The sequence below is a fragment of the Triturus cristatus genome, chromosome 2_1 (genome assembly GCF_964204655.1).
Source record: "Triturus cristatus chromosome 2_1, aTriCri1.1, whole genome shotgun sequence".
Lineage (NCBI taxonomy): Eukaryota > Metazoa > Chordata > Amphibia > Caudata > Salamandridae > Triturus > Triturus cristatus.
The window spans coordinates 962,465,380-962,482,470 of NC_140581.1; the positions used below are offsets into that span (position 1 = coordinate 962,465,380).

General features: G+C 42.3%; 1 protein-coding gene across 1 annotated transcript in view; it reads right to left on the reverse strand.

Moving 5' to 3' along the window:
- MPDZ (multiple PDZ domain crumbs cell polarity complex component) overlaps nt 1–17,091 on the reverse strand; it is a 798,673-nt gene that overhangs the window by 116,920 nt on the left and 664,662 nt on the right. The window lies entirely within an intron of this gene.

The following is a 17,091-nucleotide window of genomic DNA, read 5'->3' on the forward strand; positions in this document are numbered from 1 at the left end:
CCCCCTTGCCTGTCCAATCAGAATTAGGAGTTTCATATAGATGAAACATTAATGGGTAGTATATGAGCGAAGAAAGGTATAATTGAGGTAGTTGCTCAGCGCTGGGATGCTTCCGGGTAGCCATGCGCTATACACATGCTTATTTCATTTAATTTCATTCATTTCATTTAGTTAGTTCGTTTATCTCAGCAAGACCAGAATGCTGAGAGACCGTGATGCTGCCCTAGAGCTGAACGAATACTGAAGGAGGATTGAATGGCAGAACTTAGAGACTAAACCTAATTAATTAGAAGAAGATCGCGGAAGAATCGAGGAGGAAGATAGTGTCAGAGAGGGGTGCGACGCAGGTGTCGTATCTAGAAAAGGTAATCTATCCTGTCCTGAAACCTGTCCTGAAGTCTTTGTCACCTGATCTTTCCCAGGGGACCCTTCCAGCTCCTTGACCAAGGGGTTGGTTTCCACACCATCCTAGGTAAAAATACTTCTGTGTAGTATGTCAAAGTACTGCTCTCTCTATCCTCTCCTTTCTGAAGTACTGTCATTGTGAAATGTTAATCTAATATACGTGACTGATCAGTATATTGATTGACTTTTCATCCTTGGAGAAACGGAGTTCGTACTGTATTCTTGTTTTTGGCTCACGTGAATTAACTAGATACAGATTTAAAACTGCTCCTGAGTCTGTGGTTATTTCATAATAATAAGAAATATAAATTCTATGTCATTTCACTATCGACTAGTTCCAACTAATAGGTCCATTGACCAGAGGAAATAACTTTTTGATCAGTGAAAGATTAGTGAAAACCTGACAGGTAACTAATCTCATAAAAGAAATAATAAAAATTGACCCCCAGCGGTATTTACTAGCCTATGTGAATGTGTGTTTATAGGCCCAGATGAGTGTATGGTGTTTGAGTACCTGAGGTTGGTAACCCGCTGGATCACTTGCCGGGGGGAGTAATTGAAATGACTCCTTTTAAGTTCTGCCATAAGTGCAATCACAAGATCCACTGTCAGACCATCAGTGACTTGTTGTTTGATTAAAGAAATTGTTCCCGCCAAGATAGTGAACGCCCGAGTCATAGGATTTAAGGCCCCTAGTTCCTTAAAAGAAGCACAGGGGCAATCCATGCTAGATTTTTTTTATTTTTTATTTATAAAGTTTTATATAGCGCGGACTAGACCCGGGTATCAGAGCGGTTTACAGAAGTTACATCACAAGAAATGTTGAGCGTTAGTCACATATAAATGAGCATCTAAGATGTGATCTTGTAGATTGTAAGTTCTCGCTGAAAGTCAGGATTGTGTTGTTCATTCTCATTTAGAGATCATCATGTATCTTGGTAGATGAGCAGCTTCAGGTTGGTAACAACGTGCCTCATGGCTGGGATTGGTAGAGAGTTTTATTCATTAGAAGTAGTTTGACTTCTTTTTTGAAAGAGGTGGTGGAGGGGTTCATTCTGATTGTTTGGGGCAGGGCATTCCATATCCTCGGTTCTAGGCCAGAGAAGGTGCGTGTGTAGGTTTTCTTTTTCTTACATTTTTGTGGTTTCAATAGCAGGATGTTGGTGCTTCTCAGAGTTCTGCTATTGCCTGATAATTTGAGTTTATTGGCTAGATACTTTGGTGTATTGAGGTGCAGGGCTTTGTGCGTTATGCATGCAATTTTTAGCTGTGCTCTTGCCTCATAAGGGAGCCAATTAAGTTCCTTTAGATCCAGGGTGATGTTGTTGTTCTTTCTGGAGCCAGTGACGAGTCTTGCAGCCGCGTTGAGTGAGGCTCTTAGAGCAGCAAGAGTGAATCTTGGCAGGCCACATAAGGTTAGTTTTCTGAGAATGCTCATATGAAAGTTGGCTCCTCTGGTGGCTGTGCTGATGTGTTCCCTCATGTTGAGAATCTTATCCAGTATTATTCCCAGTGATCTTGTGGAATCGATAATATGAGGGTTGCATTTGAGGGCTGTTAGGTGTTTCATCCAGTTTGCTATGTCACCTTGTTCTTGTGGTGGGGAGATTAGGAGAAAGTCAGTTTTGAGGGCATTAAGTTTGAGGTGGTTTTTTGTTAGCCAGATATGGGTTTTTTGTAAAGTTGTGTTGAGTAGGCAGCTGTCATCCGGCGATGATATTTTTAGGTATAGTTGGGTATCATCCACGTACATGTGGTAGTTGATGTTGGAGAGTTTCAGAATTTCCGTTAAGGGTTCCATGAATAAATTGAAAAGGGTAGGAGATAGGGCGGAACCTTGAGGGACTCCCAAGGTGACCGGTGTTTTTGAGGATAGCGATTGGTTAATCTTGATCCTTTGGGTTCGGTTGTCTAAGAAGGAGGCTAACCACTTCAGGACAGCTCCTGATAAACACATTCTGTGTTCAAGTAGGTCTAGGAGACTGATATGTTTGACCTTATCGAAGGCTGATGATAGGTCTAGGAGGATTAGGAGGCAGGATTCGTTTTGATCTAGTATTCTGAGTGCATCATCGACGATGTGGGTCATGGCTGTTTCCGTGCTGTGATTCTGCCTGAAGCCTGATTGAAATTGGTCAATGAGGTGGAATTGGGCTATATGGTTGCATAGTTGGGAGTGGACGCACTTCTCTAGTAGTTTTGCTAGTGTAGGAATAGTGGATATTGGATGGTAGTTATCTGGAATTGTGTGGTCAGCATTGGGTTTTTTAAGAATAGGGGTTACCTGTCCTCCTTTTAAGCAGCTTGGAAGGGTTCCTTGCGATAGAGATGCATTCACTATCTTTGTCCAGCTGGGTATAAGAGCAGTTTTGATCTCACTGAAAATGTTGGCTGGAAGCGGATCGCAGAAGTGGTTTGACGGTTTGAGTGTTGTTATTAACTTGAGGATGTCGTTTTCATCGAAGATTTTAAAAGTGTTCCAGGATGCATTGTTTTTGAGGGTAAGATCATGCTGGATAGGTGTTTGTGCTGATTGTGGCCCGATGGGGTCAGGTGGGGGCGACAATGAGAGTTGTTCATTTGTTCTATCATTTTTGATTTTTCTAAGAAGTGGGCGGCAAAAGTTTTGCAATTGGGTTGCGGGTTGGGGCCTACAGAGGAGTCTGTGATATTGAGCAGATTGAAGTTTAATAATTTCGAATAGTTTTCTTGGTCGATTTCTAGCATTGTTTAGTTGATCTTCGAGGAAGTTAGCTTTGGAGATTCTGATGAGTTTATTGTAATTCCTTCTTCTTGATCTTAGTTGTTTAAGGTGCTCTAGTGATGGTGCGGCTCTCCAGGTCCTTTCCGCTCAGGTTGCGGCGTTGTTAGGTTCCCATTGTACCAAGGTTTGGAGTCTTTAGAGGAGGGCCTTTTAAGTTGAAGAGGCGCCACTGTGTCGAGAATGTTCGTCATCAAGTTGTTGTAGTGGGTTGTGAGTTCATGTACATCTGTGAGGTCTGCTGGTGGCGATAGAAAATTGTTGGTGAGGGATGTTAGGTCATTTTGGTTAATGTCGCGAGTATTTCTTTTCCAATGTTTGGGTTTCTTAAGTTGGAGTTTATGAGTCTTCGTTGGTTCAGTGATGAGGAAGGAGATGCTGTGGTGGTCTTTCCAGTCACAAGGGATGATTGATTTAAGTATGATGGAGTTTTGCCTGGCAATGACCAGATCCAGTGTTGCACCCAGTATGTGCGTTGAGCTATCATAGATTTGGACAAGTTTGAGGTCAGTTAGGAAGGTTTTTAGGCTGTTAACTGTGGGGTCGTTATGATCGTTCCATTGGAGATTGAAGTCCCAGAGGAAGATTTGGGGGCAGTGTTGCCCCATGTTGGAGGAGATGATTTCCATGATTTGTTCGGTGAATGCAAGATTGTTGCCCGGAGGGTGGTAGACCAAGTTTAGTTTACATAGGGGACTGTTGTTGCTCGCGATGTTTATGCCTAGGTATTCGCATGTGTCAAGGTCGATAGATTGTGATTGAGTTACCACTAGGTTGATGCGATGTATGCAGGCTATGCCACCACCCGATCTTTCCAGTCTATTGTCTCTTACGATGTCATAGCCAGGGGGGATTAGGATGTCAAGGAGTGGTGCAGAATCATTCTTTAACCAGGTTTCCGTTAGAAAGAGTAGGTCAAGGTCATGGGCAAGGATAAGGTCGGCAATGTCGGCTGCGTGTTTCCAGGCCGATCTGAAATTTAGGAGTATGCATTTCAGGTGGGGTTTGGTGCTCAATGTGGTTTTCTCTGTGATGGGTACTGCTTTGTGGTTGGATTTGTTTATCTCTCTGGGGTTTTGTGTCTGTTCTCTGTGTGGATTTGAAATAATTGTTGAGATGGTGTTGAGGCTATGTGACAGGTCGAGGTATGCATTCTTGTATGTATGTAGAATGTCCTGGATGTCATTGTCAGAAAGGGAGGTTTTGGTCCTGGCCGGTCTTGAGGGTGCGTTGTGTAAGGGAGCGGCTCGCCAACTAGTGCGCTGGTATGTTTGGGAGTTGATAATTTTAATGGATGGGCTACATGGTGTAGGCATTTGTCAAGAGGGATCTGACTATTACTGTCAAGTTTATCTGATGGCCTCATGTTGTGGGCTAGTTTAGTAATGATGCTTGTTAGCTTCTGCACGTCAGAATTTAGTTGTTGTCATACCTGCGTAATATCCCCCAGTCTAGACTCAATCATGGTATAGTTACCGGATGATTAGGTTTGGGGTATGGTGAACTGGGGCGTGTGTTTTCCAAGAGTCTCGTTGATGTGCCAGCTAAGAGGTGAGGAGGTAAGAATGGATGGAGGTTTGGGTTTGGATTTGGGTATAGATTCAAGCTTTTCTTGAGAGGCTGAAGTTGTGGATATGTTATTGTCCCTGTGTCTCACTAAGCTCGTATTGGAAATGTGAGGAGTGCATGTGTTGATAGGGGTAGCATGGGTGGATGTCTCTGAATTGTCTGGAGTAGTGGCTACAATGGCATGGTGTGGTCTGGTCGGTGTGGTGGAGGGAAGAGGAGAGGTGGAAGGGCAGTCTGTGGTGGCTACGCTGTAGGCCGATAAGGACTGGGGCTGGTCAAGGGAAGATTTGGAGTGGTCAGGCAAGGGGGCTGTCTTATTTTTAGTTGCCTCCTATTTGATGGAGGGGAAGAATTCGTTGCAGAGGTCTAGGTTGTGGTCAGAAGCCTGAATGAGAATGATTTCATTGTTGAAGATGGAGATGGTTAATTTTGCATTGAGTGCAGTTAAGGGGGCTACTGAAAGCCTTAGGCTGTGCGCTGTTTTCCTAGATGTAGGTATAGCGAGCATCAAGTAGAGGGTTTTTCTCCGTTGGGCTCTTTTGTGTGTGTAGAATATGAGATCATTAGTTATGACCCCTTTAGATGTGCAGAAATATTGGTCACATATAAGAGTTTCTGGGTGGTGTTTGAGAAGTCTGTGTTTGGGGACTTTAGTAGCTTTTTTTGTTAGATTAGGTGGGTAGTTGATTTTATGGGTGTTGCGTCCATCCGAGTTTAGGATGTTGTCGAGTGAGTGGTTTGGTGCGGGGTCTATGATTGATGGGAGCCCTTACAATCATCAATGGCGGTTGTGGGGAGTGGATGCTTGTACTATGGAAACAATATAGATGACGGAACAATACAAAGCAAGCAAATGTTAAATAGGTGACACTGCAAAAATATGAATTAATATGAGGACAAAACTTTTATATGGATGCACATATAGCTATTTCACTTGCCAATCAGAATTATAAATGTCAGACCATTTCTTTCAGGTATTAAGAAGAAAATCTGTGATGATTTATTGGAAATTCTAGGATTCATTTTACACAGGATACCTATTAATGCACATCCAACCCTACCTGTAATTTAAGTTAAAAATATGTGATCTTTAGAGCTAATTAAACATCAATGGAAAGGTCCCCTGTATAAGTCAATCAGTAGATATTTAAAAAGCATCCACAAATGCATTATGAATCAAAGACTAGAACAGGGTGAATGCAATGTGTAGGAAGCTGGCTCTGTATATACTATACCAAAGTGAGGTATAGTGTGCACAGAGTCCAGTGGATCCCTAGAGGTAGGCAGAGGTAAAGTTAGATAGCACCTCACTCTCTATTTGTGGTAGTGTGGTCGCGCAGTAAGGCAGTATCAGAGGACAGTGGTAAGCATTTGTTGTACACACTCAGTCAGCAAATGAATTAACACACTCAAAGACTGAACTTCAGACCAATTGTTTTTGTATAAAAATATTCTTTTAGTTATTTTATTTCCTAAAACCAAGCAAGCCTGGCACAGGTAAGTTGATAAATACTTTTCAGTAAATATACAGTTTGGAATGCAGTTGTAAATGTACTTTGAAATGGTTACAGTTTGAATTACTGGTAATGCAATACTGTGGAATGCTGTACATATACTTTGTATCGATTTTGCAATAAGAGTTACAGGTAAATTACTATTACGTTACTTTTGAGATTACTTTCTAGATTACTTTTTCTACTTCGTGTGATATGCCTTGATATCACACTGGGACATTTCTCAAAGAAAAGGTAAGTAAAGTCAGTTTTGCACAATTGTTATTTTTCAGGTTTCCGTACAAATCAACTCCACACTTAGAAACTTTTTCAGAGCAAAAACAGTCAATAGGTTCCTATAGAGAGAAATGAAGTTAACGGTTACCAGGTAAGTAATCCGTCTTTGGAGTTGAGCTTCTGGGGTTAGAACAAGGGTTCCCCCAGGGTGAGATGCGGCGAACGTGACCCACGCACGTTGCCGTAACATCCCCTGGTGTGCCGATGCTCCGCCCACGGAAGGTTGCCGTTTCGTTTGATGGTCGCCGTCTCCGTGTCTGATCACAGGAACTGCAAGAACCGTTGCCGTCGCCTGTTTTAGCCTTTCAACTGCCTGCTCGCTTACCCGCTCCACGCTGTCTCACCTTCCCGCAGCATATTGATTTAGCGGACCTTTGGTGGTTTTGGGGCCACTTTTGGAGCCGCTTCAGTATTCACCGCTGCTATCGCTGGGGCGCTGATAGCGGGACCAGCGAAAACGGGAGGAGTGCGGTAACCCTTTGGATTATTAGGGTGTTCTGTGCTGCGGAAGTGGAGGATAGAGGGAGCATGTTGCTGGCGCTGGCGAGGTAAAAACCATCATTACAGGCGTGGCAAATGAGAGGAGGCTTGTAGGGAGTAATTAGTGCTAAATCTGCCCCCCTCCCCCGCAGGAACTGTTGAACTGCTGAACTGTTGTACTGCTGAACCTTTTTCTTTTTTTTTAAGTTGGACTTTGAGCAGAGGGATAGTGGGGGATATTAAATTGCCTGCATCACTCGAGGGGGTTCTTTTAATACTCCTTACTGCTCCTTCAACCCTCTCAAAACTCTTCTAGAACGCACATGGAGTAAAGTTGCACGAAGCTGTCTGAAGCTGTTTATTGGTTATAGGTCTGCGTATCGTTAACCACACATGGAGGCTTCTAAGGTTTACTAAGGGGTATCTTCTTAGTAGTACCCTACGCTCTGTGTGCTCTGTGCTCTTTTGTTGTGGATTAAGGAAAATAAAAGAAGATGTCGGTAGTCTTAAAAGCAGCGGCAAAATTGCAAAATAAATAATCTAAGGCTAAGGCAGGAAAGAACTTTTTAAAATCTGGTCAATCACCGCCAACACCAGTCTTAGCGTCCAAAGGTGCTAGGAGAGGAAGAAGAAATGCCCAGCAAAGAATGGATTTAAAAGCTAAAGAGCTGGCATTGGCTGAGAAAAATAAATTGCCTGGACAGAATAACTTTGATAAAACTCCGGAGGAGGAGGATGAGGAAGAGGAGACTCTATCTGAACTCTCAGCTGATTTAAGTATGTTGGCAGGGGGTGGAGTAGAGGATGTACTTAGCAGAGAGAACGACAGCTTGGCAAACTCTAAACAGTATCCTCTCTTCGGCAGGCCCCCGCGACACGGGGAAAACCTACTAGTACACCGCAGCCGAATCGGGAGGAGCAAAAGGCGGAAGGTGAAATATGCCTACAGGATATGCAGGGACAGAAAACACTATTTATTCCTGCCCATGCACATGCCCCCCCAGCGCCAGTCATAAACCCACAGCCCATACTGAGATTGCACTTAGGGCTAGAACCTGTAGAAGTGAGTACAGCCATTCATGGGAAATCACCTTTGACTAGCCAGCCGTTGATTAAAGTAGCTGAAAAACTTCTACCGACATCACAAAAGAGATCGCAAAAGGAAGTTGGTAAAGAGATACTCTCAGACGAGTTGAACTCTATGTCTGAATTAGAACTAGAATCAGAGTCAGAAAAGGAAAAGGAAAAAGAAAAGGAGACACTCCTCGCCTCAAGAGTCAACGAAACCCTGGGTAGAAGATCAGAGCAAGACGCCTCAATACAAGAAATACTTACAACTATTTTGCAGGAACTACAAGACTTGAAGACTTCGCAAGCATTCGAAATATCACAGCTGCATAATAGGTTAACAAAGATGGAGGAAAGTCTAGGTAGTTTACCCAGAAGGGTCACTGAGGTGGAGGTTCGTGTCTCAGCCCTGGAAGATAACATTGTTATTATGCAAAAAGATCTCCAGGTGTTGAATAAGAGCAAGAGCCAGATGGAATCGAAGCTACAAGATTTAGAGAATTACAACAGGAGATCCAATCTGCGCCTTGTGGGGATAGCGGAGGGTTTGGAAGTTGCGGAAATGGTGAAATGGACTGAATCTCTGTTGAAAAAGGTAATACCTGAATTACAAGGAGACCTTACAATTACGAGAACTCATAGGGTACCTGCACATAAACCCGCGAATCCTAAATACCCTCAAACCATCCTAATAAACTTTTCTGATTATAGAATTAAAGAGCAAATCCTAAATGTGGCAATATCAAGGAGATCATTCAATACCAACGACATTAAAAAAAATTAAATCTTTTCTGACATGTCAGCAGCCTCTGCCCATAGACGCAAGGATTTTGTCAAAATGATAGACTCTTAAAGCTAAAGGAGCACAGGCGATGATTGAGCAACATTCCAAATTGAAAGTTATAGCCAAAGGAAAAATTGTTATCTTCACAGAGATACTTGAGGCTCAAAGCCTTTTGGATGCTCTCATAGCTGCATAAGGAAAAGAGACTATGTAGTTGTAGGCTATAAGACTGAGTTGTGATATTTTTTCTTTGAGGGGTGGACGTGAGGTAAATCAGGGGACGCAACAGGATGCAATAAGATGGCATCCAATAGGAAGAGGGAGGAAGAGGAAAGGACAGTGGGACAGGTCAGGGTTTCTCTTCTTGTGGGAAGGGTGGGATGGGGGGTGGTGGTGTGGGTGAAGCAGCCAGAAAAAGAGAGTTCATAGACGGAAATATTTTTCTTTTTTCGAATAAGTTAAGGAAAAGGAAACATAATGTTGCTAGGGGAAGATGCTCTCTTGTATAGTTGTCATATTGCACATATTGCATATATTGCACATTGGATATTGCACTTTAATGCATTTTAGTTTTCACCTTTCATAATTGATACAATTTGTACTGTAGTATATTGCTCTGAGTGGTCTAATAGCTACCTAATTTGCACTTTAAATAGCTTTTTGCACAAATGATACAAACTGTACTGTAAGATGCTGGTCTAGATGTGTGATTTGCACTCTATTGTATGATTTGCACAATTGTTATATTAGGTATGGTAAATCTGCGCAATTCAATGGCCTTTATTTCAGTACAGAACCTAGGGCCATATGTATCAAAGGGTTTTACCCATTCTGTGTCTATGGGAAAATGTGTTCATACATATGGCCCCAGGTCCGCTATGGTTCTTTGGGAGAAGAGATTCAACAATTCAAGTGGTTATCTAGTTATGCATTTTGCACATTTGCACAAACTGCACTTAGAAATGCACTTAGAAATGTTTACCTTTCATAATTGATACAACCTGTACTGTAGTATATCGCTCTAAGTGGTCTAATAGCTACCTGGTTAGCACCTTAAATAGCTTTTTGCACAATTGATACAAACTGTACTGTAGTATGCTGGTCTAGATGCGTGATTTACACTTTATTGTAATATTTGCACAATTGTTATATTAGGTATGGTAGACCTGCACAATTTGCACAATTTAATGACCTGTATTTCAGCATATAACCTAGCTCGCTATCGTTCTATTGGGAGAATAGATCTAACAACTTAAGTGGTTACTTATTTATGCACTTTGCACATTTTCATAAACTGCACTTAGAAATGCATTTTTGCACATATAGTACATATCGCACTTTAGATGAGACTCCCTGGGGCGCTTGGATAAAACAGGTTATATTTTCTTCTCAATTGTATTATGAATAGGAATGAACTCTCAATTTTATCTTTGAATGTCAATGGTTTAAATAATAGGTGTAAAACTGGTGCAATAGAAAGTTGGTTAAAAAGTCACCACCCAGATGTGATCTTTTTACAAGAGACACATTTCCGAGCTTTAGCAGATGCTAGTAAGATGTTTAAAAACTGGGCGGGTTTTTATTGCTCGGCTGTGTCAGGGATAGCTCAGAGGGGTGTGAGCGTTTATATAGGCAAGCATGTCCAATTTCATGTTGAAGCATCTCATTCAGATATGAGGGGCAGATGGACATTCTTACATGGGAAAATAAACCACACAAGCGTAATACTTGCTACAATCTATGCACCAGTTGTGGATGACCCGCTCCCCATTTTGCAGTTAAAACAAGCACTGACAGGTATACCTGGTCAGATTATATGGGGAGGGGACTTTAATTACTTGCAAAACCCTGTGGTTGATTCTACAAAAAAAGATCGAAGGCAAAACAAACCACAAGTATGTACTGCATTGTTGAGTTGTAAGATAGATTTAGATATTTTAGATTACTGGCGGCTCAACAACCCGACTAAACGTGAGTACTCTTGCTATTCAGCAAAGTATGACTCGTCATCAAGGCTCGATTTTTTTCTAACCTCCCATAATCTGGAAGTCAGTAAATATGAGCATATAGCGAATGCCTTCTCAGATCATGTTCTCATTAAGATGGAAACCCTTTTAGGGAAGAAAGATGAACAAGCATCAAGAAGGTGGTATTTCAATAAACTTAATTTAGCAGATGAGCAATGGTGTGCAGATTTAGGGAAGGAGATCGGCTCCTTTTTCACTATAAACAAAGATTCTGCCCCAATTAACATAATATGGGATGCTTTTAAGGCTACACTGAGAGGCATAATCACCTCAAAAGAGATACCAAAACAAAAAGCTAGGAAGGAGGAAAGAATGGCAATAGAAAATAGTCTAGCCTATGCAAATCAAGAATACTTTAGAAATAGAACTTCGAATAATAGGCAAGAAATACTGAATGCAAAAACAAGAATGAGGGAATTTTATTATGACTTAGGGGATAGGGCAAGTAGATTATATCTTCAGACAAGCTATGAAGATAGCGAGTACACGGGAAGACTGCTAGCTTGGCAAGCAAAGGAAAAGCAAGTCAGAAATAGAATCGAATATATTCAGGACAAAGTAACTAAAACTCGCGTAAAAACCACGCCACTAATAGGCGAGGTGTTTCTTAAACATTATAAAGACATCTATCAGACATCTCATCAGGACCCTTCAGAAATAATTAATGAATTCCTGCGGGAATTGCCAATTCCAACTTTGGAAAATAATTTTAAAGAGCTGCTGCTAGCCGAATTTACGAAGGAAGAATTAGATGCGGTTATCAGCTCTTTTCCAATTGCAAAGCTACTAGAGAGGATCTTTTCGTACGGCAGTAGTGGTCAGTATTTTAAAAAAAGATAAAGATAGTGAAAATGTGAACTCTTATAGACCAACAAGTCTTTTAAATACTGATTACAAAATGTTTACTAAACTTCTTGCCAATAGGCTAAATAAGATGGTGGGATCCCTTATTGGGACAGATCAGTGTGGTTTTGTAGCAGGGAGACAGCTTTATAATAATACAATTTTTTTATTAGAGGCACTTGATTTTTTTAATATCAATAAGGTTGAGGCGCAGATTTGGTTTTTAGATGCCGAAAAAGCATTTGATCTTGTTTCTTGGAATTGTCTTTTTACAATTTTAGAAAATTTCGGCTTCCCAAATGCGATTATTTTTTTATTGAAACAACTCTATATAAATTCACAGGCCCACATTTTAATCAATTCTGTTAATATAGGGACATGCCAAATAAATAGAGGCACCAGACAAAGCTGTCCCCTTTCCCCGATTTAATTCGCTTTATTCGTAGAACCATTAGCAATTGCAATCAGGGAAAAAAGAGCCCATACGGTTCCGGTTCAAGGAATGATGAACATAAAATTATATGCTGGTGACATTGTTCTTTTCCTGAACCCAAAGATAAATACCTAGACGGAAGTTATGAAAATCTTTGCAGATTTTGAAAGGATAGGGGGTTATAAAATTAATAAGTCTAAAACAGAAATTATACTATGCAATTGCAATGTGAACTTTCTTAATAGAATTTAGACAGACATACAACACCCGTACGAAGAGGTATTTAGGGATCTATGTAACTGAGAGAGTAGATCTTTTTTCCCTAAATTATATTCCATTGTCAAAAAAGGTACAGTCTCAGTTAAAACGATGGAATCAGCTCCCATTGTCAATAATAGGACGAGTTGCGTTAATTAGAATGTCTATTCTTCCGCTTTTTAATTTACTTTTTAGTGCAGTCCTTGTGTAATACAGACCACTTTTTTTTAAAGAAATAGACAGCATGTAAGGTACCAAGATTAGCCCTCAGCACTTTAAACTATCCTGTCGCTGATGGAGGACTATCTCTTCCGAATATTAGAAATTACTATTATGCGACATTTGCACATCACAGTTTTAGATTTTTCTTCTTAGATCCGCAAGAGGTAGATAACTTTTTATGAAAAAGATCCTAAGGGAGTGCAATATAATAGACCCTACGATGGCTACTTAAACAAAAAACTCAGCTGTTACATACGATATTTTAAGAATTAATATTAAACCAAGGCTTTCAAATATATATACGGGGGAAACAGGTCTCTTAGAGAATAATATACTAAGGTTGTGGGAAGAAAACGGGTATGTTCAAACCCAGGATTTTATCAAGGGGAACTCTTGGAAAATCTGGGCAGATATTGAAACGGGGCTCCAACATTCAAACACAATTTTGAAATGGTCATTTATTAGATTGAAATCCATATTGGAAAAACTAGATATGGAAAGCCTGCGTTATAAAACTATTATCAGTGAATCCCTCAATTCCCCTCAATTCCCCCTCGCAACGGAAAATTAGTAACTGGATTAAGATCTTTGATGACAATCAATCTCTTTCACTATATGAAAAAGTTAGGGATAGATGGAAGAAAAGGGAAGATATGCAGATTCTTAAATCAACCTGGAATAGGCTTAATAAACTTAATGCAGTTATATTCAGAGGGGCAAACTTCAAACACATGCAATATTATGCGAAATGGCTGATATATAGAACACCCTCTTTTCTTCATAATATTTACCCACAAATAGAAGATAAAGGTTTTCGCTGCGCAGAGAAAGGAACGTGGACGCATATCATCTGGGAGTGCCCAAAAATCCAGAGTTTCTGGGAGGAGATTGAGAAATATCTTAAATTTATAATTGATCCCCGCATCTTACTTGATAAATCGACAGTGGTTTTGGGCTGCTCTCCTGCTACTTCTGCACATGAGGAAGGCTTGTTTGTTGCAGTTTCAATAGCAAGATCTCTAATTTTGCAATTGTGGAGAACAGAGAAGGTACCCACTTTTAATACATGGAGGGCAAAATTGTCCAGAATACAAGAATTGGAAAACAAATACGCAATAAGTTCAGGAGCTGTAAGAAAATATGAGTATATATTGGAGTGTGTTTGAGATATAGGATAACACCTTGTAGCGGATATAAAAGGAGAGAATATATATGTAAGTATCTGTCCGGATATAGCACTCTGCACTTTAGAATAAGTTGATCTTTTGCACTTTGCACTTTAAATTATTAGGTTACTTTCCTGTATTGTAGGAATATTGTGATTGCACTACTGAGTATTTTCTGAAATGGAATATGCTACTTACCAGTATGCATTTGTTCGAGGCATATGAGCTGCAGATTATAAACTGTGCATAGATCGGCATCTGGTGTTGGGCCCGGATGTTTGCAGTTTGTTTTTCCTCTTGGAAAGTCTTTGGAAGTCACGAGGTCGGTGACTCCTCCCTTGGTTCGTATTGCGCATGGGCTTCGGCTCCATCCTCAGATTGTTTTTCGCCAGCAGGGAAAGATGGAGCGTAGTAGTAACAGTAAAGAAACCCATGTGTGTTGTATCTAAATAAGATAAACTGGAACGGATACAGGTAGCCGGGGAGGCGGGTGGGCGTGTATAGATCTGCAGCTCTACATGCCAAGAACAGATGCATACTGGTAAGTAGCATATTCCGTTCGAGGCATATGAGCTGCAGATTATACACTGTGCATAGATTATATAGCAGTACCCAACCCTAGCGGCGACCACCTGTATCCGTTGCAGTTGTTTGGAACAGTGTTTTTAGTACAGCCTGGCCCACACTAGCTTGTTGCTTGGTTTGCACATCTACACAGTAATGTTTTGTGAAAGTGTGCGGTGTTGACCATGTCGCTGCTTTGCAGATGTCATCTAGTGGTATGTTTCCTAGAAAAGCCATAGAAGCCCCTATCTTCCTTGTAGAGTGGGCTTTAGGGGGAACAGATAGCGTTCGTTTTGCTTTGTGGTAGCAAATCTGTATGCATTTTACAATCCACCTAGCTATCCCTGATTTGGAAATAGGGTTGCCTTTATGTGGTGGAGAGAAAGAGACAAATAGCTGTTTGGTTTTTCCGAAAGGTTGTGTCCTTTGGATGTAGTAAAGTAAGGCCCTTTTAACATCCAGTGTGTGTAAAGCCCTTTCCGCAACGGTTTGAGGTTGTGAGAAAAAGACTGGTAATTCTACCGACTGGTTTAGATGGAATGGAGAAATGACTTTGGGTAGAAATTTTGGGTTGGTGCGGAGTACAACCTTGTTCTGATGCATTTGGAGAAAAGGTTCCTGTATAGTGAGTGCTTGTATTTCACTAACCCTTCTGAGGGAAGTGATGGCCACTAGAAAAGCTGTTTTCCTTGTGAGAAATTGCAGCTCACATTTATGTAATGGTTCGAAAGGGGGTCCCATTAACCTTGTGAGAACTATATTCAAGTTCCAGACAGGTGAGGGTGGTACTCTGGGTGAAATTACTCTTTTGAGGCCTTCCATAAAGGCCTTGATGGCAGGCACCCTGAAAAGTGATAGGTGCTGCCTGTTCTGTAAGTAAGCAGCAATTGCTGCGAGGTGTAACCGAATGGATGTATATGCTAGGTTACACCTTTGTAGATGGAGCAAGTAACATATGATGGGCAGTATGGACACATTTAAAGGGTTGATTGTGTTGTTGTGGCAGTAAACAACAAATCTTTTCCACTTTGCACCATAGCATGCCCTAGTAGTAGGGTGTCTAGCTTCCCTGATAATATTTATGCAATCAGGGGGAAGGTTAAGGTATCCGAATTCTAGGACCTCAGGAGCCAGATCGCAAGGTTGAGCTGAGCTGGGTCCGGGTGTCTGATCTCTCCATGGTTCTGGGTTAGGAGGCATGGTGAGAGGTGCAGCTTTTGGTGTGGTACTACCGAGAGTTCCAGCAGTGTGGTGTACCACGGTTGTCTGGCCCATGTTGGAGCTACTAGGATCAGTTTTCATTCTCTTTTTCAATATTTCGAAATATGTATTTATATATGAGATTATTGTATGTTGATGAAGTCTATGAACTCTCAATAAAAATAAAAAATACAAAATACAAAATAAAATTTAAAAAAAAGGGTTCACCCAGGGTCAAGAATGCACTCTTGTTACACCCTCAGCGGCACTAGGGCAGCCGGGTGCAAGGTGCTGTTTTGACGTCAGTCGCCCTGTTGGTTTCAATGGTAAACCTCTAGTTTGCAAAGGCACTGCAGGCTCGGGACATTGGTCTTCTGGGTGCGACCACCACTTCGAGAGGTAAGTTAGGAAATTAGGGGTTGGTTAGGCACTGTTGGTTTGGGCGCACAAGGCCGTGGGGCGTCGGGTGCAAGGGTGCCTTTTGGGGTCGAATCTTCTTTCCAGCTCCGGGTCGCGGTTGGGGGGACCTTCTGGATTTAGGCAGCAGGCATCAGCTGGAGGCTTGAGGCAGATCAGGGGTCACAGGATCTCGGGTCAGGATCGCTGGGGTGACTTCCTCGTGGTGTTTGCCCATTCGAGCTCGGGCCGTGGACGGCAGGTGCAGAGTGGGGAGGATCCGCGGTGTCCGGCCAGAGCCACAGGTTGCAGATTAACAAATCCGCTGTTCACGGCAGACAACGTCTTTGTAGTTGAAGGCAGGCAGGTCCTTTGGGGTTTTCGAGGTTGCTGGCTGCAGGACACACTGGGATTTCGCAGGAGCATGTTCGAGGGGTAGACAGGCCGCTAGGGCTGGGGCCAAGTCAGAGTGCGTCTTCCTCGTGTTAGCTGCTGCACGGCTGTTGAGTCCTTCTTCTTCTTCTTGTAGTTTCTTCTTGTCTGAGAAACAAGGTTCAGGGGTGCCCCTAAATACTAGCTTTAGGGGTGTTACAGGTAGGTAAAAGGCAGGAACCAATGGGTCCCTTCCTTGGGGTGGGTACAACCCCTATTATGCCACCTTCCAGTGGGAGGGGGGCATGAGGCTGTCCCTGGTTGGCTGAGTCCCCACATCTTCAAGACGGCGTGGATTGAGAGTTGTGCTTCACCTCGCCTCCCCCACCTGAGGGGTGGAGTTGGCAGAGGTGGACACACCTCTCTTCCTCACTTGTTTTTCCCCCTGGTTCTCCCGCCCAAAGTGGGGGTCAGAACCAGTGGGGACCAGTTGCTGAAAGCAGTAAGTGGCCTGGGGAAGCTCACAAAGCGGCAAGCCTTTGAAGCTTCCCCTTCATGAACCCTGCCCATCCTGGGGAGGAGGCTTGGCACCTCGTCCCAGGGTGTGCATTGTTTCCGGCCCCAGAGAGCAGCAGGCTCTCGACCCAGGGGTCCAGAAACATGTCTGGTGGTGGCAGCTGAAAGCAACCACTCAGCCTGGACACTAGTGGTAGGTTCGTTTTCAGTGGGCATCTCTAAGATGCACTCTGTGTG